Here is a 26,192-nt window from a genome sequence, read left to right on the forward strand (position 1 = left end):
TTTTTCATTTTTTTAGTGGCATTTAGATTTGCTCACTTATTCTTTTTGGGGTATTTTTCATTCTTTTTTCTATTTTTTCATATTTTTTGATTTTTTATTCTTTTCACATATATATATTTTTCTTGTTTTTGTATCCCCTTTTTTGTATTTTTTCTTTTTTTCTTTTTCTTTTTGGAAATAACTTGCAGAATGAAAGATTATTTACAACATCTCATTTATAGAACTCAGAAACAAATACTCAGCACATCCTATAAAATATAGGACCCTAACCGTGGCTCCAATGAGGATGGCACCCTCCTTGTGAGGTTTCAAGAACGTTGTAGATTAGTAGCCTTGATCAATTGGGAATGTTTTCCTTATTCTACAATTGAATCTGATCCACTTACTGTTAATCATAAATATGGCCAAAATATCATCATCATCTTACGACCTTCTCTCTGGGCTTCAATTTCTGATGTGGGCTACCCTCACTCTTGATATTTACAATGGTTCTAAATGAAACTAATTTAATTTTGAGTAATGTAGTGTTTGAGAAGTTTGCCATTGACAGCTCCACTGGGCAATGCTTCTTCAGTGAATTCCTTCAAGAAAAATGCATTATTGCCTTGAAAGCTTCAATTTTATATGACCATTTCCACAAATTGTTGAACTTATCATGCTTTCTTTTGTCTTCATTCCTTGAGTCCCACTTTAACAAGAGGTTGCCTAATTGGAAATCATCTCCTTTTGTTCTCCTAAAATAGATCTTTTTCATGTTGTCTTGAACAATTTGAATCTTGTTATAGATTTGCTCTCTGGACTGTTGCAACTATGTGGTTTGGTTGATCCTTATTTGGAAATCATTATTTTCCACCTATGATTCTTGTAACAATTTTAACATAAGAACTCCTAGAGAAACAAGAAACACAACATCAAATCCATATACTAGTTGGAATGGAGACATTCCAACAGACTTTTTGGTGCTAATTCAGTTAGCCAACAGGGCATTAATCAACTTTTTATGCTAGGATTTTTTATTCTCTTGCAACAACTTTTTCATGATGTTGAATAAAATATTGTTGGAGGAATTAGCTAAATCATTTCCTTGTGGTTAATAGGTAGTTGAGTGTCCTAATATTATATGGTATTTGTTATGAAAAAAAGCCATTTTCTTTGACTTAAAGGAAACAATATTGTTAGTGATATTCTTATGGGGACATCCAAACCTAAACAGACTATTACCTTCTAAGAATTGGATAATGACAGTGTCTGTGGCCTGCCTAGTTTGGATAGTCTTAATCCACTTGTTAAAGCAATCAGTGGCTATTAATATCAATCTATGCTGGCCTGAATAGTTGGGATGGATCTAACCAATGAAATCTAGACCTCACTGCCGAAAAGGAGTTTCAACTGAAATGGGTTTCAAGGGTAAAGGAAAAATCTTTCTCTTGCCTTCAAATATTTGACATTGGTGGCAAGTGGTGAATTTCTTATGCACGTTTACAAACAAGGTAGGCCAATAAACACCAGCTCGTAGGATTTTGTTGGCTGTGGTTTTCCAATACAAATTGCCTCCATAGACTCCTTGATGAAACTCTTCCATGACCATGTCTACTTCATCTTTCAATAAACAGTTTAGCAAAATACCTCCATCATCTTTCCAATATACATTCTTATCTAAATAGAAACTTTCATAGCTTTCAGCTTTAGAAACCTAGCTTTTGTCTTGGTTAAACTAGGTGGAGCTTGTAATATATGTAATACAAAGATAATGTCTACATACCATGGTGAGAGAGAAACAACCTCTGATACCTGTGGAGTCGCCATCTCTTCATGTTCATCTAGTGAAATAATATAATTGATATCCAATGCATGAAAATTGGACTCAACCATTATCTTTTCCAATCCCTGACCTTTGATGATCTTGGTTGGTTTAATCTCAATGTCATACTCTAGGATCACAAAAATCCATTTCCCTCTTTAGCCATCTAGGTCAGTCTGTGTGAGAATATATTTTACCACAACACTTGGGACAAATCCAATGATATGAGAATGTAGGATGTACACTCTAAAATCCTTTAATGCTTTTACCAAAGAAAAGGCTTGTTTCTCTATGATGTTGTACTTAAGTGATGCATTCCTCAGAGAGATGCTGAAAAAAGCTATGGGTTGTTCATGGCCTTCACTGTTTTTCTGAAATAAAAAAACTGCAATATTATGCTCATATGCCAAAGAAAAAATGATAAAATCCTTTGTAAATTCAGGGCTTATCAAAACAAGGGCAGTAGTTAAAGCTAACTTTACTTTAATATAGGATTTCTTTTCTTCAATATTCCATTTTATTTCCATGTCTTTCGTTAACATATTTGTAATGGATCTTACGATTTCAGCCAAGTTAGGAATAAATATATTGAGAAAATTTATCTTACCAATGAAGGATTGAACTTCTTTCTTGTTTCTGCGACGATCAATTTTCAGTGTGGCTTCGACTCTACTGGGATAAATTATAATACCTTCCTTGGAAATGATATGACCTAGAAGTTTTCTCTCCTATAAACCAAATAGATTTGTCTTAGGGTTTAAGGGAATACCATATTTTTTGCACTTTTCAAAAACTCTTCTTAAATGCAGCATGTGTTCTTCACGTGTCTATGAAAACAAATTTATATCATCTAGGTAATTTCAATGAACCTATCAATTTCATCAGCAAAGGCTATGTCCATTGCTCTTTGGAAAGTGGCCCCAACATTCATAAGGCCAAAAGGCATTTTTACATACATAAAAGTGCCCCATGGTGTAGTAAATGTTGTTTTGTGTTGATCATCAGGATGAACCAGAACCTGGTTGTATCTTGAGAAACCATCCAGCAAAGAGATTCTGCTAGAGCCAACCAATTTTTGCAAGACATGATCCATTTTGGGCAGGGGATAGTTATATTTCAGAGAAACCTTGTTAATATTTCTAAAATATACACAAAGCCTAATTTCACCTGTTTTCTTTCTAGTAGGTACTAGATTTGAGACCCATTTCAAAAATATGAGGGGTACAATGATCTTTGCATCAAAAAGTTTCTTGACTTCCTTTTCTATCAAAGGCAGTAAAATTGGGTTTATTCTCCTCAATTTCTATTTAAAAGGATTTTGATCTTCCTTGATGGGAATGGTGTGCTGAATGATACTTGTATCATAAGATTTTAAGTCTTCATAGCTCCAGGCAAACACATCAGAGAATTCTTTAAAAATCTCAATGTATTTTTGTTTTTCTTTAGGAGGTAAGGATTTAGACAGTTTGACAATTTTGGGGTTCTCTGCAGTTCCTATGTTACAGTCCTCTACCTCAGCTCCTATAGGTTCTATTTTTGGCTTCTTGGCTACATCATCAAAGTCAAAAAGCTCTTCCAATGGTACCAATCCTCTTGGTAACACATTGTCCTTTAATTGCAGAACCTCAAGTTCTTCTTGATTATCATCAATTTCATTAAACACTATTTCTTTTTCATTTTCATCTATATCATTTTCTATATCAATATTTATAGACTCAAATTCATCTTTCATTTGTAAAAAGTTCTCTATTTTTTTATCATTACCAAAAACTTGCCAATATATTACATTATCAGGAACAACTGGCCTATGTTTCACTTCCACCACATATTTCCTATTGGGATGAAAATGAATTTTGCAAGTGATGGCTGAAACATCCAAGGCATTAGCTAAAATATTTTGGCTTCTAGGGATAACAAACATATCATATTCAGAAAATTATTGCAAAAAATCTAAAGCTGCATTTCTATAGGCCCTTAGTCTAGGGTGTTTAGCAACATATTCACCCTTGATTTGATTGATTGTTAGCTCAGATTCCTTGTGCACAAAAAATCATTTTTCTCCTAATCTCTTTAAAATTTTCAGCCCTAAGATCAGTGCCTCATATTCAACTATGTTATTGATACACTAAAAATATAGTTTCTAACCATGTCCCTTTGCCATATTTGTGGATGAGTTTACAATGAAAATTCCTGCCCTGCTCCATCCTTACTCACAACACCATCGAAATTCATATTCTAAAGAGCTTCTCCCTCTACATCTTTTTCTTTAGTATCCAATTTTATTACCTCTATATTACTGATTTTAGCTTCTAAGTGTGAAACTTCATTTTCTACACATTCATTATTGTACAATATAAATGAATCCATGTATGAATGTACTGAATACGGGGGGTAATTGTTGGGTTTGTATTGACTACTAACCATGTACTTCATTAGCGTTTCCCTGTATAATCTTCTTGGCTGACCAATGACTAGAATGGTATGATAAGTCATATCCATTTGTAAAGTGCCTTGTAATTTTTCTACCCAATATCTAGAGAGAAAAATTCCATACGTAGGAGGTATGTCCGCTACTACAATGTCCATTACCAATCTCTTTGCTAGTGTTTGGACTAGAGTTACACATAAATATTTGATTAATCCTAAGAATCTTACTTTACTTGAATGAAATGAATATAAATCTTTGTAGGGTCTGTTATGTCTAAACCTAGTTTCTCCATAATAGCTCTATGCATTAAATTGTGTGAGGCTCCATAATCAAGCATAGCATTGTGTAGAATTCTATCATGAATATTCAAGCTAATGTAGAAAGGGGGTACACTTCCATCCTGAGATTTTACTTCTATCTCAGGCCCAAATAATAACTCAGGTCAGTCATCAATCAAATTGACTGTGTCAGTCCCCTCCCCTATCTTCAAGGCTTTTATCACTTATCATTTGTATGAATTTTTGTTAATTAATTCAGTGAGGGGAATGGAAATTTTTACTTTAGCAAGTTCATTTTCAATGCTAAAAGATGTAGGAGGTTTTTCTATTTCTTTAGTAGCTACATCTTGTTTCTTAGAAGTTTCCTTCTGAGAATCATCTTTAGGCTGAATAGTAAAAGGGGTATCATTTTGGGTCTTGTTGGGAGCAGTGTTAGCAATATTCTTACTCCTCAAGTTATATTGTCTATGTACTTCCATAATTTCATTTTGATATCCTTGTTTGTAGTCCTCGGAGTCTAAATGAATGACATATGGTTGTGAGAGTAGGAAAATGTCTTGCTCTTCCTTAGTTAGGAAAATGTGGTCAACTTCGGTTTCCTCAAACAAATTTATTTGATTTTCCTAAGGATATTCAAGTATGTCAGCTTCCTTGCTGATCATTTTAGCCTCTATGCTCTCTTTTTTTAATGTGAGGCTAGTTTTTCGTAAAATTTGGATTTCTAATTTGGGAACCACCTTGGTTTTCCCTTGGAAGGGTTCTATCAGCTATAAAAATTCTCTCCATCATTTTTCCCATTGTTCTTACTAAAGTATCCAAATTAACATCAGAGGAAGAAGACACATAGGAGGAAGTAACTCTCCTTTCAGCTTTCCTTCTAGCTCTCTTTGCTAACATATCAACTTCAACACTAACTGCATTTCTCTTCATTTCCTCAAGTGTTCTAGGGTTTCTTTCTCTTAGTTGGTAAGACATATCAGGGTCAAAACCATTTGGTAATTTAATCAGGGCTAGCCCTGGAGGAGGTTGTATTGTTGTAGGGATAGAGTTATAGATATTGTTAAATCTGATACAATAGTCCTGGACTATTTCACCAGGGGCTCTTTTGATACTTTCATACTCTAATAAAATTTGTAGAGGGTTCTTTTCCACTTCCCATCTTTTGAGGAAGGTGTCATGAAATTGAGTAAGGTCTGGGATAGAGTTGGCCGGTAACCCTTCAAACCATTTTTTAGCCTCACTAGTGAGACTTTGAGCAAACAATCTCATTTTTACATTAGCATCATCTATCTCTTGGAGGTCTAAGTAGTAATCATTTTATCAATATGCTACTGAGTAGTTATGAGCCCAGTGCTATCGAATTGAGGAATCCTATTCTAGTAATCGTGAGGAATTGCATTGAGTTGTGTAGTAGGAGCAAGGGGGTATACTGAGCTACCATGGTTGGTGTTTAAGATTTATATGGGACTACAATAGGAGTGGGTATGGAGGGTATGAAAGGGGGTATAGTTACACGTTGTTGTGTTGATGTAGAAGTGGTAATGATTGAAGATGAAAAGGGTGTAGTGAAAATGGGGATTATTATTAGAGGTGCAATAGGGATAGAATGAATTTCTAGAGGTACAGAAACAACATGAAACTCTAGAGGGGCTAGTAGGAATTTGTAAAGGGGTAGTATGAACAACATGAATTTCAAATGGAATAGAAAAACTACGTGAAATTATTTGTGAGGTTGGATAGGAAGCAACTGAAGAAGAAGAAGAAGGTTTAGGTGATTGATGAAGGAGGGATTTATGCACTTCCTAATCTAAATGGCTAACTAGAGCTTCAAGCTTGTCAAATTGTTTGAGTTCATCATTAAGAGAATCTAATTCATAGTGTTTTAGCAGACTTTCATCATCACAAGTTTAGGAGAAAAGATGTTAGATTTACTTCTAAAAAGGATATGTTCAAAAACTAGATCAAATTCTATATCTTCTAAAGTGACAAAATTATCTGGAAGGGGATTAACCCTAGGCAGAGGACCTTCACTTGATTCACTCTTAGACATAAGTTTCTTTCTAATTATTTTTTCTGGATTATCTACAATTTTCGGTGGATTTGGATCTGGATTAGCTCTAGTATAAATTATTTTAGGAGCCAGATCTACTATTAAGTATTTACAGATAAGATATATACAACTTTTGAAGTGGAATACAACCTTAAATCAAAATCTATTTCTGAGCCACAAAAACTAGAAATAGGCTTTGAGTACCGAAACAAAAATTTATGAAGGAAAACTTTAATACAAATTAGATTTGTTCGAAGTCCCCAGTATGGTCGCCAGGATGTTAGCACTCCATAATTTCTTAAGGCCGTGAAAGAATCCCAGAGGTAACCACAAAACCACTTTTAAATTCAGAAGCTTGCCCTTCTAAACTCAGAGATAGATCTCTATGTCAGATTTAGATTTGTTTGTAGTGGGATTTTAGGCTAGATGTAAGGTTCATAATTTGGTTTTGTTTTATTGTTTGGTTGAAAATATAATAGGAATCCATTGGGAAATGGATTCAATAAGGTTTAAGTAGATCAATTATAGAGTTACCAAACAAGTGTAGCAGGGAAAGGTAGGCAGACATTTGGATCTTCAGAGCTTGGTGGAGTGATAGGGAGGAAAAGGGTTCAAAATCAATTAAACATAGAGAAATTAAGAACTGTATATTTAATTTCAGTTGGAAAACATATATATTGTTTAAAGCCAGGACAGAGCATAATTAAACATGTTCAGCCCATAATTTTCTTTTAAACAATAGAGGAAAGAAACACATATGAAAAAGAACAGAGATATTACAAAGTTATGAGTAGAATAAACATCCCTAATTAAGCCTGACACATGAATCCTAGAACACTGTCTGTATTAATGAAAACTGATCACTTTAGCTCGGTGAACAAGTTTACATCAAATGGCAGTCCTTTCTTTTTACAAGTCCCAACATTTGTACTTTGATTTGGGAAGTACTTATAATAAATTATCAAAAGTATTTTTAGTGAAAACCTTAAGATGTTTTACAGAATATCCTAAACTAGTTGTAAACATAGAACAAAAATATAGATAACTGAAACAACTGTGATGATATGGCACTATCTTTGAGGCTTGCTATTGATGAGTGGGCTTGAAAAAGTGTTGCTCTGTTACTAAAGGTAAAACAATTTTTACTCCAAAATTTGACATAACTGGTCCCATATGTCTTCATCTGGATTTGGAATTTTAACCAATTTTGTGTAAGTCTCATCTACCTTGGTGTATTGATGGAAAGTTAGTTTGACTAGAAATAAATGTTTGATTTTAGCTCTGATATGAAGATCAAATTCCAAAGCCTCCATGAAATATTTTCCAGTGATTAAGCCTTTGATAGTTAAAAACTTTGATTTGTCTCGGGCTGTTGAGTAAAATTTCTGCTGATAATCTTGTATGGGCACCAACTTGTCTCCAATTCCCTTTAGTCCTAGCAATCCTTTCAAATGTAATGCATTGAATTTCTTATGAAACTTCTGGATGCTGGTCTCCAAGTATTGGCACTTGTTTTCCAAATGTACTAGTAAGTTCCTTTTAGTAAGGAATCTCCTGACTTCCAAGATAGTCTTTGTCCTATCGGCAATTTCAAATCTACTAACTCATCCCTGGTTTTGGAATTCAAAATTTTAATTAAAGTATTAGCTTCTCTTGGCCTCTGTCCCAAGCTATTTCTGACTTCTTCCATTAACTCCTTCTATCTCTGTATTAATTCCTCTTGTTCAAATATTATTTCAATTGAAGACCAGATTTTTGTGATGGCCTCATTTATCTCAACCCATATGAATTCTTTAGCCTTTTCTAGTGTTTTAGCTATCACAGACTCATTCTCTAGCTGCTCAATCCTTTCAGCTAACATGTGATATTTCTACAACTCTTGTATCTATGAATTATCTATCTTTAATTTATGATCTTGCAAAGTTTTAATTTGGTTTTTAAATTTTTCAATTTCCTGCTCTCTGATGGACAAGTCTTCCACAACTTTAACCAACTTATTTGAGGAATCTGCGGCCCATTCTTCTGTTGTTGTTGACGTAGATGCTCCTGCTATGGTTGCAACTAAAATAGGCACTGCTTTTAGAGGACTCTATGGCTAGCTGTGATGACTGCTCCTTTTCCTTGAGTAACCTTTCCATCTTTACTTCCATATCCTTAATCTGTCTACTTTGTTCAATTATTATCTTGAACATGTTCTCTTTTTCTTTCTCAAGCTCCCCAACTTCCTTAGCTTGGGGATCCTCAGTGGAGGGAAGCTTGAGTTGTTTCCTCAATGCTGCGATGTCTGCATTTTTTCTTCTCACAATTTCTTTTGTTTCTTTTACATCTTTGGGGTCATCCCCAGTTTAATTATCAGGTCCTCCAATGATTTGATCCTGGTGTCATTAGCCAATTATGTAATATTTTCAAGTTTCAATTTTTATTGTATGTTGTTGATTGAGGCTTGCAACTTGGAGGCTATTTTGGAAGTGTTGGTCAAAGTAGAGTACAACATTTCACCAGTTTGTTTATGCAGGTCTATTTGGTTAATGGGGTGAATCTTCTCAACATCAAAGGAAAATATGGACTTCTTGTAATCAACTGGAGTCTTTGGAAATGGAACCTTGCTTGAAGGAAGGAAATATGATTTTTCCCCTTTTCTGTATCAAAGGATGAAAGAAGCCCATGCTCTGAAGAGGATGTTTCCTTCTAGAATTGGGTGTATGTGGTGGCTTTAAGCAACTCATTCTTCTTCTTAATTTCTCTATATTTTGCAAAAATATTTGGTTCATCCTGGTCCTAAACCAACAATGTTGTTTGAGATGTATATGGGGGATCTTGGGAAGCTGAGGAAGTTGGGTATCCTGTGAGGATATCTTATCCTCTTATAGAAACATGAGGGCCTGTTAGGACTATGGTGGCCTACTCCTCATCCTCCTACCAAAAAACTAGTTTAGTGATAGTCTTCTGCTTCTTCTTGTATATCTGAAATTATTTATATCCAATCTCTGTCACTGAAGAGGAATAATCCTCCCTTAGCCTCTTGTCTCTTTTTTCTTGAGGTACTAGAGTCTGTGAGGCAGTCGTGGATATCACCTGTTCTTTTTCCTCCTGTAGTGTATTCTCCTCCCACTGACATTGATTCGTGAAATTCTCTATCTCTGGTTTAGGAGTGTGAGTGTAGGGAGTGATTTTCTACTCCACTCTTAGTTTAGAAATGACTCCAAAAGGGTTATATGACTAGGTGAAACTCAACTTGAATTTCATCAGTTTAAGGAGCAAATTTGCCTCCTTATCTGCTACTCTGGTATTACAAAGAAATGGCCCAACCCGTGCCTTGATTTTAAACTAACACTTCTTTTTTTTGCAACAAAATGGAGATCATCCATATGAATCATATTCCTTATGTATTCTAATGAGAAAATCCTCATAAGAACAAATTTTGGCAGCCTGTATGGTGGCAATTCACACCCATAAACTATGATCTTGGTATAAATTTGGTACAAGTACTAATATCCTCTCTTAGTCTACTCACTGAGATGCAGAATTATTTATATCTCTGGTCCTATCCTAGGCTCTATATTATGGTTTAATAAACAAGATACTGTGTGTAAAAATTGATCAACATAATCAGAGAAGGTGTACTCAATGGAATTTTTCCTCACTAAGGATGTCCAATTGATTACTGACTGTGGATTACCCTGCTCATATAATCCCTGTAAAAGGAATGAAAACATATCCACTTAATGGTAAAGAAACAAATAAACCAACACTGAAGTATATTTAAAAATCCCTTCAATGGAAAACTTGAGGAATGTTGAAATGGCAACAAGAAATGCTAAAAATAGCATTGCTATAAATAGTATTTCAAGATATACTCCAACTCTGTTGGAAATAGAAAAAAATAGAAATGCTAAAAATAGCATTGCTATAAATAGCATTTCGAGATAGATTCCAATTTTAGTTAGTCCCTGAACTAAAATTTAGAAGTAAAATTCGAATTTGATCTAGCATCTGTTTGTAAAATAATTAATTAATTCATCTTGAGTTAATTAGTTGTAGAAAATAAAACATGAAGTTTATGTGAAGACATGCAACAATTTCTCCATTGATTGAGGAAGTTATCCCTTGATTAAAGGAGATGAGGATGAGTTATACTTTGAGTTGTAATTAGTTAGCTCAATTAATTGAGTTAAGTCCAGTTAAATTAGTTCCAAATAGTTGGAGGAATTAATTGTGAGTTCAGTTAGTTGATGCATGCATGCATGCAACTAGTGTTCTCTAGATAACTGAATATTCTCTTATAAATAACTCATGCATGTCAGTTTAGAGAAAGACCCAGTTGAGATTAAAGGAAGGGATAGTGTACTATCAGTTGGAGGAATTTTCATATAAAGGAAACTCATCCATGCAGAAGGAATTATCTCCTTCAGGTTTGTGCAATTACTGCAGAGGTCAAATTAGTGTGTGAGGTGAGAATCACACAGGTGGCAACTTGAGGACCTAGGAGAAATTGCACAAGGAAATAAGAGGCTTGGAGGACTGAAGGAAGACATATGTGTTGTCTATTATTTCTATGAGCAGCAGTGAGGGATTGTACTGAGAGCTGGATAGCTTGAGAGCTAAAGCTTTGTGTAATCCTGAGATATTTTCCATTTGTATGATAATACAGATAGCGAGGTTTTCAGCTGAGGCTTTCGCCAAAGTATTCTTCTGTGTTTCATGTGTATGATTTCTTCTTCTCTTTTATATGTGTTCCGATTGATCTTGCTCAAATTGATTGAGCTTCTGCAAAGTTTGATGGTAGAAGTAGATAAAGTATTTTGCTTTAGTTACATTGCATTACCAGGTGATCTACAATAAGAATTTCTACATGGTATCAGAGCAAAGGTGTTCAAAGCAGTGAACAGTATACGAAGAAGAGAATTCAAAGTAAGAAAAAAAAATTGGGCCACGAGTTTGCATAGAATGTCTGAAATTTTTTGTGCAAAATTTTAAGAAACAAATAGCAGATTTGGATTCCTTGTGAAAAAATACCCAATTTCAAAAAAAAATCGGCTGAATTGGAATTCGGATGAGGGAAATATCACTGATTTAAAATCAGCTCTTTTTCTAGAAAATTTTGTGACGGCGGGAAAGATGAAACAGATTGGTGTGCTAGCCAAGAACCTATATGCTCTTGAGGTTCAAGATGGATGCAAAGCCTTGGGGAGAAAGGAAAATGTTGGAGACTTGGTGGTTGAGAGGGAGAGTACATTACCTCTCAACATGCAGCGCTAGAAGAAGTTTCAGACAATTATGGAGGAGCCACAATTGGTGAAGCAACTTTATGAGGTTGTGGAGCAGCCACAATTAGAGAAGTCGAGAGGAGATCGAGTGGAGGCTTCCACTCATGCAGAGACCTCCAGTAGGGGGAAATTTCGAGCCAAGTGGGCATAGGGATCACATGCAGTGATACCTCCAAGTGTGAGGTGGGGCGATGTGAAGTGACAGTCCAAAGAAGGTTGAAATAGGCTTAGGATCCTTGAGGTACCTAGCCTCTTTGATTAGGCCTTGCTACGGGAGCCCCAACGAGGAGTAGCAGGACTAGCTAAGTGGGTAGAGATAGATGCGGATGGAGTGGCAGAGAGAGCTACAGTGCAAGAGTCCCAAGACAACACAAAGCTAGCAAGCTGCAATAATGCGAGATGCACATGAGTGTTGCCCCAATGCATGATGGAATAGAGATGTGTGCAATGGTGTGAGATGCAGGGAGTTGTGCAGAAGCACAGAGGTCAGAGAGGGAGCACTTTTTAGCGACAGAGGGAGCTTCAACATCAAAGGGTGTTTCTAGCCTAACAGGGAGGTCAGTTGGGAGATCAGTTACTTACTTCTTAGTAAATGAGTTGTAGTGCAGCAGTGGGCAGCACGATGCAACATGATGAGAGGAGGTGTAGTGCGGATGTAGTGCTGGGAAATAGGACCAACAACAACATGGATGTAGCAGGAGGAATCAATGTGATTGATGTAGTCAGAGATCAAAGTGACAGAGGCTAGAGTAGTTAGATACCGAAGAGCACAAAGGGTAGAGCAGTCAGAGACTTTGATGACAGAGGCATCATTCTAATTCAGGTTGAATATTTTTTGTTTCTGGAGTTGTTGGAGCAACAACACTTGAGAGAAGTGTTGAATGCAAAACATATTAAAGGTTCAGGATCAGGTTTGAGTTGAATTCCTTTCTTGTTGAGAGGGAGCGTTTAAAATGGCAACAAGAAATGCTAAAAATAGCATTGCTATAAATAGTATTTCAAGATATACTCCAACTGTGTTGGAAATAGCAAAAAATAGAAATGCTAAAAATAGCATAGCTATAAATAGCATTTCGGGATAGATTCCAATTTTAGTTAGTCCCTAAACTAAAGTTGAGAAGTAAAACTCGAATTTGATCTTAGCAGTTGTTTGTAAAATAATTAATTAATTCATCTTGAGTTAATTAGTTGTAGAAAATCAAACATGAAGTTTATGTGAAGACATGCAACAATTTCTCCATTGATTGAGGAAGTTATCCCTTGATTAAAGGAGATCAGGATGAGTTGTACTTTGTGTTGTAATTAGTTAGCTTAGTTAACTGAGTTAAGTTCAGTTAAATTAGTTCCAAACAGTTGGAGGAACTAATTATGAGTTCAGTCAGTTAATGCATGCATGCATGCAACTAGTGTTCTCTAGATAACTGAATATCCTCTCATAAATAACTCATGCATGTCAGTTCAGAGAAAGACCCAATTGAGATTAAAGGAAGGGACAATGTACTATCAGTTGGAGGAATTTTCCTATAAAGGAAACTCATCCATGCATAAGGAATTATCTCCTTCAGGTTTGTGCAGTTACTACCTAGGTCAGAGTAGTGTGTGAGGTGAGAATCACACAGGTGGCAGCTGGAGGACCCAGGAGAAACTGTGCAAGGAAATAGGAGGCTTGGAGGACTAAAGGAAGGCATATGTGTTGTCTATCCTATCTATGAGCAGCAGTGAGGGATTGTACTAAGAGTTGGATAGCTTGATAGCTAAAGCTTTGTGTAATCCTAAGATAGTTTCCATTTGTATAATAATACAGATAACGGGGTTTTTAGCTGAGGCTTTCCCCAGAGTATTCTTCTGTGTTTCATGTGTATGATTTCTTCTTCTCTGTTATATGTGTTCCGATTGATCTTGCTCAAATTGATTAAGCTTTCGCAAAGTTTGATAGTATAAGTAGATCAAGCATTTTGCTTTAGTTACATTGCATTATCAGGTGATCTACAGTGAGAATTTCTACAAGGAACTGGTCATGAATTGATTCTATAATGAACTCATTGTAATTGAAAATGGGGTTTTCTCACGAATTGCGAAAACTGATAAGAAGCCAACAATGGCCTCATCAACCCACTGATCAGATTGATAGCCAAGTATGCATGAAATAATTGAAATTACCTGTTTAGTCATCTCAGGGAACATAAAGGATGAGTATGGGGGATTCTTCTTGGGTAATTGGGCATCCTTAGGGATAAAAATATCAAATATCTTGGCTCTCTTTTGGAAGGTTAGGGTTGTTTAGAATTCCATAAGGGAATCTACTGAAAATGGTTGCAGAGAGTCAGAATTTGGTAATTGGAGCATTTGGGAGATGGATTTTGCAGTGATGGTGAAGAGGATGTTACTATTTTGGGCCACAATTTCCCTCTGACTAGGGATATACCTAAATTGACACCAATAGACGAATTCGAGGAAGTGGTGTGGCTGGGGAAAGATGAATTGTGGTGGGAGAGAATCCTAGAGGCTCATTTCATCACTTTGGTCCAAGAAATTATGTTTTAACTAGTTCGGAAGCTTGAACAAGTTGAATTCACAACTAGTTTTAGCAATTTTGTAGTCTTGGTCTACCAGTGGTTGGTGATCTAAGTATATGGTAGGGGGAAGAATAGGATTGTCATCAGAGGCATTTGATTTTCCTTTGGGTGCCATGATAGAAGATAAAAGAGCAAGGAATTTAGAATTACCCAAGAAAAATAGGTGAAAACTAGTATCTCGATGCAAATTGACGGCTAGGCACTTGGTTGCAATGACTAGTTATGCTGACTGGTCACAGAGATGGTGTGGATCATTGGCTGGGCACTGGGGCAGACTCTGTTTGGTTGAATGTGTGTGGGAAATTCTGATTTCATGTTATCATGAAATGATGAAAGGAGGAGATTGAACGGGCTATGGTGGGTTATATAGGAAAGAAAGTTTACCATTGCTAATTTACTGTTAAAACATAGCGGGTTTGTTCTGGAAGGAGAAGATAAGAATTTATTACTTAACAGTCTGCTGACATGGTGGTGGGAGTGCCAGATGGCAACATCATATTGGGGGAGAAGTAGTGATGAGAGGTTGTTTTGGGTGGAAAGGAAGTGGGGTCCACTAGTGTGAGGTGGCAGACAATGAGTGGAGGAATATGGAATGACGTAGGAGCAAGGTGGGGATGGGAGGTCTACCTGGCATAATGCAAGTGGTATGGGAGTGAAGGGGGGTCAATGGTTAGCGTGAGTGGGAATGGGATGGTATTTTTCAAAGGGGGGAGGGGCATTTAGTGGTTTTAGGCAGGGGGTGGTGGGGGGATGGGTGCGAAACGCCCAGAAACCACCACGTTGCAAAAAAATCCGCCCTTTCGGAACCACCCCCCCCCCCCCCCCCCCCCCCTTGTGATTAGACATCAGAGGGGCTCAGGGTGGCCGAATATGATCCACACCATTGATCCGAGAGGGGTGGATTGTGGCCTTTAAAACATTCTCTCACTTTATCATGTGGCGAAAAAACATGTTGTGTCAAGCTTTATTTACAACTTGGAAATGTGATGATTAAAATAACTAATCTACTTCTCTCAATGTGGCATTTTGACCAACAATACATTATTCAAAATTTCTAAGGTATCACTGATGCATTTTTCATTTTTTGAGTGGCGTTTAGATTTTTTTATTTTTTTTTTGTAAGTGTAGGTAGTGCGTTTCTTTTCTATTTATGATAAACAAAACCAGATACATCGTTTTGGTGGCCTCAACCTGCCCCGAAGGGAAACCAGGTCTGTTGGCCACCTCAGTTTGTTATAAGCATTCCAAAAGAAAAATTTCATGAGTCTTTCCATACTAGCCATATGCATTATACACCTGAAACTACCTATTAAGCAGCTAACATGCATAAGGCTGTGAAAATAAATGATCAGAAACCACAAAAAATGCTCAAGAGGATCATTCCTCTCTGGTGCCTGCATTCTGGTCCATTTCCATGGGAGTGTCCCTTTGTTACTCCTGACTTGGGTTGATGCTAACCATCTTGGACAGTAGCTGCGGCATCTCTTCCAGTTTGTTGTTCTATCTAATCATTATTACCTGGAATTTTTTCATTTCTTTCTGTAGATTCGGCATACCATTTGTGATTTCTGCCATTTATTTTGCTACCTGTTCCAGTGCTTTTTCTAGGAGGCATTTGAGAACCTATTAGATATGAAGAGACTGTCTATACAGAGTCAGTCTACCCCAGTGTTCCCCGGGTCTCGAATCACTTCCGCCCATTCTTCCGTCTCAGATTCCGACTGCTCCTCCAACACACTGGTATCCATGTCTTGGATGATTCAGCGGATGTCCTCACTCGTACCTCCCTGGTATGCTCTTGTCGATTCCTGAACTACAGTCAGTGTGGATCGTCTTCCTCTACTCGGGTTTCTTGTTGGTTCTGTTGGCCGACTTTCCTGGTTCTCACACCTTGGTCGTCCTCTATTTTCGCATCCTCTGACGTGACCCAAACGCACCATCCTGGTTGCCTTCCTTACTTATTGACAATTATCAATCATCGGAATCAGATTTTCAAGTTTCCTATCATCCTCTCCCACTACCATTTTCCTTTCAGGTATTCCTCTCTTTCTATTGCAGTCACCACCCTGTTTTTGGGTTTGACATTGTTCACCATTATCAGTATACAGGAGATGTATAAGACCCTCTGTCAGGCGTATCACTTGGTGGGCTGAGGCCATAACTTTCGAATCCCCTTTCTCCGGCTTCCCCTCTGCTATTGTGGTGGATTTCTTTCCCTTGTTTCTCGAATTTCTTCCTGAGATATGCTCCCGGCTACAGTTTCCCCATTCACCATGGATCCTCCTCCAATTCTGACTCAATTGTCCCTCACAATGCAGTGCTGAGGGGAGGGCGACCTCGCTCCAGCCCTTTCCTTCTACAGGGACTTCACATGAATTTAACTTATCCATACTACCTACTGTAATGGAGTAAAGGGGTACAGGGGTCTCAGGTTTCACATACCCGTAATCGCAATCCTCCCTGATGGCTCCTGCCGACTGTGCTGTGCTCTACTCCACCTTCGTCTCGCTTGGAATACCCTTTCCGTTCCCCTCCGCCACCTTCATATAATATCTCCTCACCAACCTTCTCCCTCTTCCATTACCACCGCCACTTCTTCTAATCACCTGTAGTCCACCTCCCCCACTCCGATTTCTTGGGCCCTGCGCTAACCTACTACTCATTATCTTCGTTGGAAGGGCGGCTTTAGCCCTGTGGTTATGACCGGCTGTCCTTCCGTAATCATAACTACCCCTGCCACCCTCACTTATCTCATTACACATCCCGATCGGGAGCCATCTGTCCTTATTGCCTTTGTGTCGTGTCTCCATGATTGTCCTGGTTGAGAATCGTTCTTAACTGTTCTAATTCTAAGTCTTCTGAGTGCATAGTCCATATACTATCCATCTTCCTTCCTTGTTCCTGGCAACCCCAGTTCGCAAGAAAATCTGCTGCTCTGTTAGCCTCTCTTCTAACATGCTTAATTATCATATATTCAAATCTTCTTAGGATGATTTCCAGTTCTTGGATTAAGCTGGCCGTTCTCTAGCTTTGCGTAACTTTGTCACATGAGGTTCCATTGTTAATTTATTTGATTACGTGTATGACCATTTGGGAATCCCCGTCCACCTCCAGGTTATTATATCCGTTTTTGATTGCTATCTTTAATCCTTGACACACTACCATCAATTCAGCCTCATTGTTACTCATATTGCCTCAATTGAATGAGTAAATCCATTTTGTTCTTCCTTGATTGTCCCTAAAAATACCTCCAATCCTTGCTGGGCCTAGATTTCCTTTAGAGGCTCCGTCGAAATTTAGCTTTATGAATCCAGCCGTGGGGTAGGAGAAATGCATGGTGCCGTTATATCCTGTCCTGGGTTCTTTCCACATCTGTGGAGCCACCATCCCTTGATGCAGGTTTAACTTCTTTAAAATTTTCTCTTCTTCCAGTGTCGTTTCCCAATCTTCTCCATTCCAAGTATCTACAAGTATTGTCTCACGAATATGTCCCAAGGTTTTTCCCCAGACTTGATCTTTTGTCATCTCTTTGTTTTGGAAAGTTCTTCTATTTCTTTCTTTCCAGATCATCCACATATTCATCCCTGCTGCTAGGCTCCAAGCTCGCTTAACCACCGGGCTTGTAAATTGTCCACCTCCCCAGATTTTAATAGTGTTTTTAATGTTCTGTTGATCTCTGTGGGTTTTTCCGAAGAGCTTCCTTACCTCTTCCCACTGTTTTTGAGCTTCCTTACACGAGTTAAGAAGGTGTTCTTGCGTTTCCTGTTCTTGTTTGCAGAGAATGCATCTGGGGGGGCCGTGTATGCCTCTCTTTTGGAGTTGATCCCAGGTCAGGATACGACCTTTGCTAACCAACCATATGAAATGTGCTACTTTTGGCCACCAATTACTATTCCATATTTGTTTCCAATTGACTGTCGTATCCTCTGGTTCTCTGGGGGTTATAAGATGGTAAGCTTCTTTAATTGAAAAGTTTCCTTTTATTGTGTGTCCCCATCTCAGAATGTCCGGTCCAGATCTTATAGGTATTCTCCTTGTCTGCATTTCCTTTTGGTATAACTCTTTTTGTTCTTCAGCAATTTGATCCATCCATTCTCCCGGATTCTTCCAGATTCTCCATACTTCATCTTGGCTCTCCGTCTCCCAGAAATCCTTTACTAAATTCATTCCCTTCTCTGCTACTTTTTGACCGATATCTGTTAGGGCTTGCAGTCCACTTAGTCTTTCCCTTTGCTTCCAGGCTTCCTCCCAAAACCTGGCTGAGCTACCATCCCTGATTTCCCAAAAGGCATGCCTGGTTATTATTTCTTTGTTTAGACTGGCTAGGTTCCAGATTGTCGACCCTTTCGGTGTATCTCGTATTCTTAATATTTCCTCTGGTTTTGCAGGCATATTATATTTTTTTGTCCATATTCTTTTCCATAGGTCGTTTCCTCCATTCAACCAGTGCCACCACAGCTTCGCACCCATTGCATGATTCAGGATATAGGGATCTCTGAGGCCCAATCCTCCCTCCGTCTTACTTTTCACCAAATCCTTCCAAGATACTAAAGACCATTTTCTTTTATCCTTCTGACCTCCCCATATAAATTTTTTGAAGATCTCTGTCATCTTTTCGCATGCTCCTTTTGGGGCAGCCATTGCTGAGAGTTGGTATATTGGGATTGATTGAAGAACTGCCTTGACTAAAACAGCTCTTCCCGCAAAATTCAGAGCTCTGAAAGACCAGTTTGCTAGTTTTCTAGCAATTTTCTCAATTGTTTGTTGCCAGTTCGACATCCTCAGGGGATTCAGGGCTAACAGAGTTCTGAGATATCTTGTTGGGAGTTCTCTTGAATGGAAGTGGCATTTAGATTTTTTCACTTATTTGTTTTGGGGTAATTTTCATTCTTTTTTCTTTTTTTCATATTTTTTGATTTTTTATTCTTTTCACGTATATATATTTTTCTTGTTTTTGTATCCCATTTTTTAATATTCTTTTTTCATTTTCTCTTTTTTTTTTTCTTTTTTTTTTTCTTTTTGGAAATAACTTGCATAATGAAATATTATTTACAACATCTCATATATAAAATTCAACAGCAAGTAGTCAGCTCATCCTATAAAATATAGGACCCTATTATTGGTTCCAATGGGGATGGCACCCTCCTTATGAGGTGTCAAGAACATTGTAGATTAGTAGCCTTGATCCATTGCGCATGCTATCCTTATTCTGCAACTGAATTTGATCCACCTGTTATTAATCATAAATATGGGCAAAAAATCATTAGAATCTTAGGTCCTTCTCTTCGAGCTTCAATTTCTAATGTGAACTACCCTAACTCTTGCAGTAGAATAGTAAAATGATATGCACAATGATTCTAAATGAAACTGATTTAGCTCTGAGGAAAGTAGTGTTTGAGAAGTCTGCCATTGACAGGTCCACCAAGCAGTGCTTCTTCAGTCAAGTCCTTAATGAAAAATGAATTATTGCCTATGAAAGCTTCAATTTTATATGACCCTTTCCACAAAATGTTGAACTTACCATGCTTTCCTTTGTCTTCATTCCTTGAATCCTACTTTTGCACAAGGTCGACTACCTACAAATCATTTGATTTCATTCTCCTGTCATAGATATTTTTGATGTTGTCTTGAACAAGTTGATTCTTGTTATAGACTTCCTCTTTGAATTGTTGCAACTCTATGGTCTAGTTGATCCTTCTTTGTAAATCATTATTTTCCACCCGTGATTCTTGTAACAATTTTAACACAGGAACTCCTAGAGAAATAGGAAACACAACATCAACTCCATATACTAGTTGGAATGGAGACATTCCAATAGACTTTTTGGTGCTAATTCGGTCAACTGAGAGGGCATTAATCAACTTTTATGCCAATATTTGTTATTCTCTTGCAACAACTTTTTTACGATGTTGACTAAACTCGGATGGAGGACTCAGCTAACCCATTTCCTTGTGGGTAATAGGAAGTTGAGTGTCCTAATCTTATATGTTTTTTGTTACAAAAATCAACCATTTTCTTTGACTTAAAGGCAACAACAGTGTCAGTGATAATCTTATGTGGACATCCAAACCTAGATAGATTGTTACCTTCTAAAAATTGGATAATAACAACATTTGTGGCCTGCCTGGTTGGGATAGCCCCAATCCACTTGGTAAAGTAATCAGTGGCTGTTAAGATCCATCTATGTTGGCATGAAGAGCTGGGATGGATCTCACCAATGAAATATAGACCCTACTACTGAAAAGGAGTTTCAACTGAAATGGGTTTCAAGGATAAAGACAAAAGCTTTCTCTAGCCTTCAAAGATTTGACACTGGTGGCAAGTAATGACTTTCTTATGCATGATTGCAAACAAGATAGGATATTAAAATCCAACCCTTAGGATTTTGTTGGTTGTGGTTTTCCAATACAAATGGCCTCCATAGTCTCCTTGATGAAACTCTTCCATGACCCTCTCTGTTTCATGTTTTAATAAAAAACTTAGAAAAATAACTCCAACATCTTTCCAATATACATTCTGATATAAAATACAAAATTTCATAGCTTTCAGTTTTAGAAACCTATCTTTTGTCTTTGTTAAACTAGGAGGAGCTTGTAAGTTTTTTAATACAAAGATAATGTCTACATAGCTCAGTGAGGTAGCAAAGGCCTCTGAAACCTATGGAGTCACAAACTCTTCCTGTTCATCAAGTGCAACAATATAATTGATATCCAATGCATGAAAATTGGATTTAGCCATTGGCTTTTCCAATCCCTAACCTTTGATGACCTTGGTTGGTTTAATCTCAAAACCATACTCTAGGATCACAACAATCCATTTCCTTCTTCAGCCATTTGGGTTAGCGTGTGTGAGAATATCTTTTACCACAACATTCAGGACAAATGCAATGATATGAGAATGTAGGATTTACACTCTAAAATCCTTTAATTCTTTTACCAAAGAAAAAGATTGTTTCTCCATGATGTTGTACTTCAGTGATGCATCCCTCAGAGCATCCTTTTTTCTTCATTTTCTCTTTGTCTTCTTTTTCTTTTTGGAAATAACTTGCAAAATGAAATATTATTTACAATAGTCATCAATTGGTTCACTGCAAGGAGGTTGGAGGAGGACGAAGAGCTAGGGTTTCAAACTTCTGCAAGTGTTGAACTCCATGGAGGGGCGCAAAGGGGGGAGCTCCACTCCCTCCTACAAGCAGGTCGTGGCCAGCCAAGGTAAGAAACCAATAGAAACTGCCAGAGGTCCTTCAAGAGAAGGGATAAGGAACATGGAAGAGGAACATGATTTAACCAAAACAAGGGAGGACAATAGAACAAAAGAAAATGAGGAAGAAGACAAGAAACAAGGAGCAGAAAACAAAGCGCAAAAGGGGCCATGTAAACTGAAGGCTAAGGTTACACCCAAAGTAGTTTTAAATGATCCTGCTCTATAGGCGCACAAGGACGAGATGCGGACCTATGCTATCATTTGTAAAATTCATGGGATTATGGCCCACTGAAAAGGCACTACAAGCATGGATTAAATACCACTGGAAACCAAAAGGAGGCATAGACCTACATCTTGTGTCAAAGGGTTTCATCACTGTGGTATTTACAAATATCGAGGACAAAGATAGGGTGTTTGAAGGAGGGCCCTACTTCTATGCAGCTGCAGGCCTCTACATGCGGTTGTGGATGATGAATTTTGTCCCGGAGCGAGAGACTTTCACTTGTCCCGGTCTAGGTAAGACTCTACTTCCTACCTCTTGATTACTGGCAAACTGAATCGTTATCTACCATAGGAAACAAATTAGGGCATTTTGTCAAAGCATCTGAGGCCACTAGAAGGGGAAAATATACTTCCTTCGCATGAATATGTGTGGAGATGGATCTCTCCGGAGCTCTACCGGATGAGGTCATCTTGGAAGTTTTTGATGAAGAATGGGTGCAAATAGTAGATTATGAACATATTCCTTTTAGATGTCATAAGTGCCATGAGCATGGGCACCTATTTAGAGACTTCCCTCTCAGTAAAATAGAGAATAAAAGTAAAGCTACCACAATGAAAGATACTGAAAACTTTCACAAAGTGGGATATAGAGGAAAAGGGGGTAAAAGAGGGCCAAAGCAACATCAAACAGAAGGGAAACAGGCTAGTCTGAATAGGTTCCAAGTACTCAAAGAAGAGGAAGAGATAACAAAGGTAGATCAGGTAATGGAAGGAAGCCCAAGGGAGAAGGAGAAAGAAGAAAATAGTGAACAAACACAAGATATTAATAAACAAAAAGAGACTACACTGAGTGATGGAGAACTGGAAATGGACCAAGAAATGACCCAGAGTGAGATGGATATGGAGGATCATGAACTACAGGATATTCTTGACAGAGAACACCTAGATTTGGAAGGGTTCTTGAAACAGGGGACCATTGGAGGGGTAGATTCACTACCTCAAGAAGAGTTCAACAGAGTACAACAATTGTTCCTATGGAAAACTCAGGCTAAAGGGTTGGAAAGGCAAAGAAACAATGAAAGGTAGGGCAACAAAGGTGTGAAAACTATGAAAACCACACCAGGATTAGCTCTTAGAAACCCAGGAAAGAAAAGAGGCAGAAAAAAGTAGAATGAGTTATTGATGGAATGTGGAAAGCTAATGATAGATTCAGGTAAGATGAAAGACCTAACCAGCTACTCCTTTACAAATCTTTCATAATGAAGTTCACATCTTGGAATATCAGAGGTCTAGGTAGTAAAAGGAAACAAAGATTACTTAGCAATAGAATGAAACAAGAAGCTTCAGATATGATCTTTATCCAGGAAACTAAATGTTCCATTCAAAAAATAAAATAAATTCATAGCAAATGGCTCAATAAATTTGAGTTTCTAGAAGTCAAAGCAGATAATACACTAGGAGGCATAATCACTCTTTGAAATCCACAAAAGATTGGCATAATAGATGCCGAGGCATCTAGGAATTATTCATCAGTGGTTATTTAGCCTGTGGGAGATAGGGAGAATTATTTGGTCACGAATGTTATGGCCCCTAAAGACTGGATGATAAACTCGGGTTTCTAGATTCTCTTGTGGAACTAAGAGATAGACATGTAAGGGTACCATGGATCATGGGTGGGGACTTCAACATGATCAAATCACTTTTGGAAAAAAAGGGGGAACCAGAACTTTAAGCAAAGACTCTATAGCATTTAAAACTTTTATAGACAATATGAAGCTAGTTGACACTGATATGAGTAATGGCCTCTTTACATGAACAATAAGAGAGGAGGAGAGTCTCAAGAAGCCTCAAAGTTAGATAGATTCATAATTTCAGAGGACCTTATGCTCACTGACAAGGAGATGATAGTGAGAATTCTCCCCTTTGGAGGCTCGGACCATTGGCCTGTACAACTTGAGGTACAGGGCATTGGTACCCCCAAGAACAGACCTTTTAGATTTGAGAATATCTAGCTCACCCACCCAGATTTTATTAGAAATATTGCAAAATGGTGGACATAAGATCTGCATATTCAAGGTACAAGAATGTTTCTGCTACACAAAAGACTAAAACACATCAAGCTCAGACTCAAAGACTGGAACAAGAATGAATTTGGCAATATTTTTGAAGTGAAGAAAGCTATTGAAGACAAAATGCAGGAACTCAATCAAGCACTTGTCATGGATGGCTTTGATAGATTCAGAAATGATCAAGTCACCAGATATAATCAAGACTGGGAGAACTTATGTAAACAAGAGGAAATATTTTGGAGACAAAAATCTAGATTTCAATGGCTAAAATAAGGGGAGCGAAACACTAGATTTTTCCACAGATCCACCATGGCGAACAGATCTCATAATAGGATATTTTTGATCAAGGACGAGGGAAGTCATCTACTCAATTCCCATGAGGAGATAGAAACTGTGTTAGTCCAACACTTTCAAGGTATAGCAAAGGAGACCATTTCAGATAGAGCTCATTTTATCAAGGACTTAACAAGGCATATACCTAGGCCAGTAACAAGAGAGGATAATTTCAATCTCAATAGGCCAGTGTCTCAAGAGGAGGTTAGTGAGGTCATCAAAAAAATGCAGAATGGTAGAGCGCCAGGCCTTGATGGTTTCAATGTGGATTTCTTTAAAGCTTGTTGGAACATTGTTAAAAAGATATTCTGAATGTAGTGGAGGATTACAGGATGAATAGAACCATTTTGAAGGTGCTCAATACTTCCTTCATCTCCTTGATCCCCAAATAGGACAATGCTTAGACTCCAAACAGGTTTAGACCCATAGCTTTGTGCAATGTGGTGTACAAGATAATATCCAAAGTTGTTGCCAATAGACTCAAACCCCTTCTTCCTACTCTAGTTTCTGTGGAGAAATCAGGTTATGTGGAGGGTAGACAAATTCTCAATAACATCATTCAAGCGCATGAGGTGGTGCATTCATTGTTAAGCAACAGGAAGGCAGGAATGATTATGCAATTGGACCTAGCCAAAGCTTATGATAAGTTGAATTGGACCTATATTAGTAAGGTCTTTCTAGCCTTTGGATTTGATCATAATTGGGTAAGATGGGTTATGGAACTGGTTGCTTCTTCTAGCTTGTCAATTCTGGTTAATGGTTCTCCTTCCAAGACTTTTACTCCTTTAAGAGGCCTCAGGCAGGGAGATACGCTCTCTCTCTTTCTCTTTATCCTCATGATGGAAGGACTTGGTCAGTCTATCAAGCATGCGAAAGAAGTTGGTAACATCAAGGGTCTCCAACTTTCTGAGACTAGACAGGCTTTGACCCATCAACAATTTGTTGATGACACTATGCTGTAAGGAATTCCCATGGTCAAAGAAGCACTTGCCTATAAACAAATCATGTGGGACTTTGCCATGGCTACAGGTATGGAGGTAAATCTCTTCAAATCTAAGATTTTTTTCTTTAATAATAATATTGCTATTTAGAGAAATATCTCCAGAATTCTGAGCTTTCAAAGGGATGTCCTTCCTTCCAAATACCTGGGAGTTCCTCTGACTAATAAACCTTTGCACAAGAGCATTTGAGAGCTGGTGATTAATAAGATGCAGGATAAAATCAGGAAATGGACTATTAGATCTTTAAACTTGGTAGGCCAGTTGGTGCTTACAAAATCTATTCTTTAATCAATCCCAGTCTTCATGCTTTCAACACTTCCAGCTCCAAAAGGAGTTTTGCAACAATTTAGAACCATTAAAAGAGACTTTATTTTGGGTAAGGGGGAGGAGAGAAATAAATGGGCCTTGGTAGTCTGGGATAAGATTTTCAAACCTAAAAACCATGGGGGTCTTGGATTGGATGATCCAAAAGTACTTAGCAATGTTTTAGGGGAAAAATTATGGTGGCGTTGGGTAAAAGATCCAAAGGCTCAGTGGGCTAGTATTTGGAAAGAAAAATACGCCAGCACTTGGCAAGATAATGATCACATAAGGATGACTGGCATCATAAAAGGCTCCTACATCTGGAATAAGGCCTGGGAGAATAGAGGCTTAGTGCAAAAAAATAGCTTCTGGGAAATCAGAGAGGGAGATCTTGCTTTGTTTTGGGAGGATAAATGGCAACAAGAACCTACACTGTTAAGAGAGGACTTTCTGGACCTCAAGAAAGAAATTGATACCAAAGGGTTACTTAGGGTAAAATATTTTTGGGATCAAACCAATAGTGAAGGAAAATGGAGAACTTGGAAGAATATAGAATACAAGGATGATAGCCCCTTGAAAGCAAAAGCGGATGAACTTCTGACAATGTTGGACCAAAGGAAAATTCTAGTTTCAGAGGGGCATGGCCAACTTAGATGGGGCA

This window comes from Pinus tabuliformis, chromosome 2_1 (assembly GCF_031772625.1).
Source record: "Pinus tabuliformis cultivar Carrire ecotype Pingquan chromosome 2_1, CPIR1, whole genome shotgun sequence".
Lineage (NCBI taxonomy): Eukaryota > Viridiplantae > Streptophyta > Pinopsida > Pinales > Pinaceae > Pinus > Pinus tabuliformis.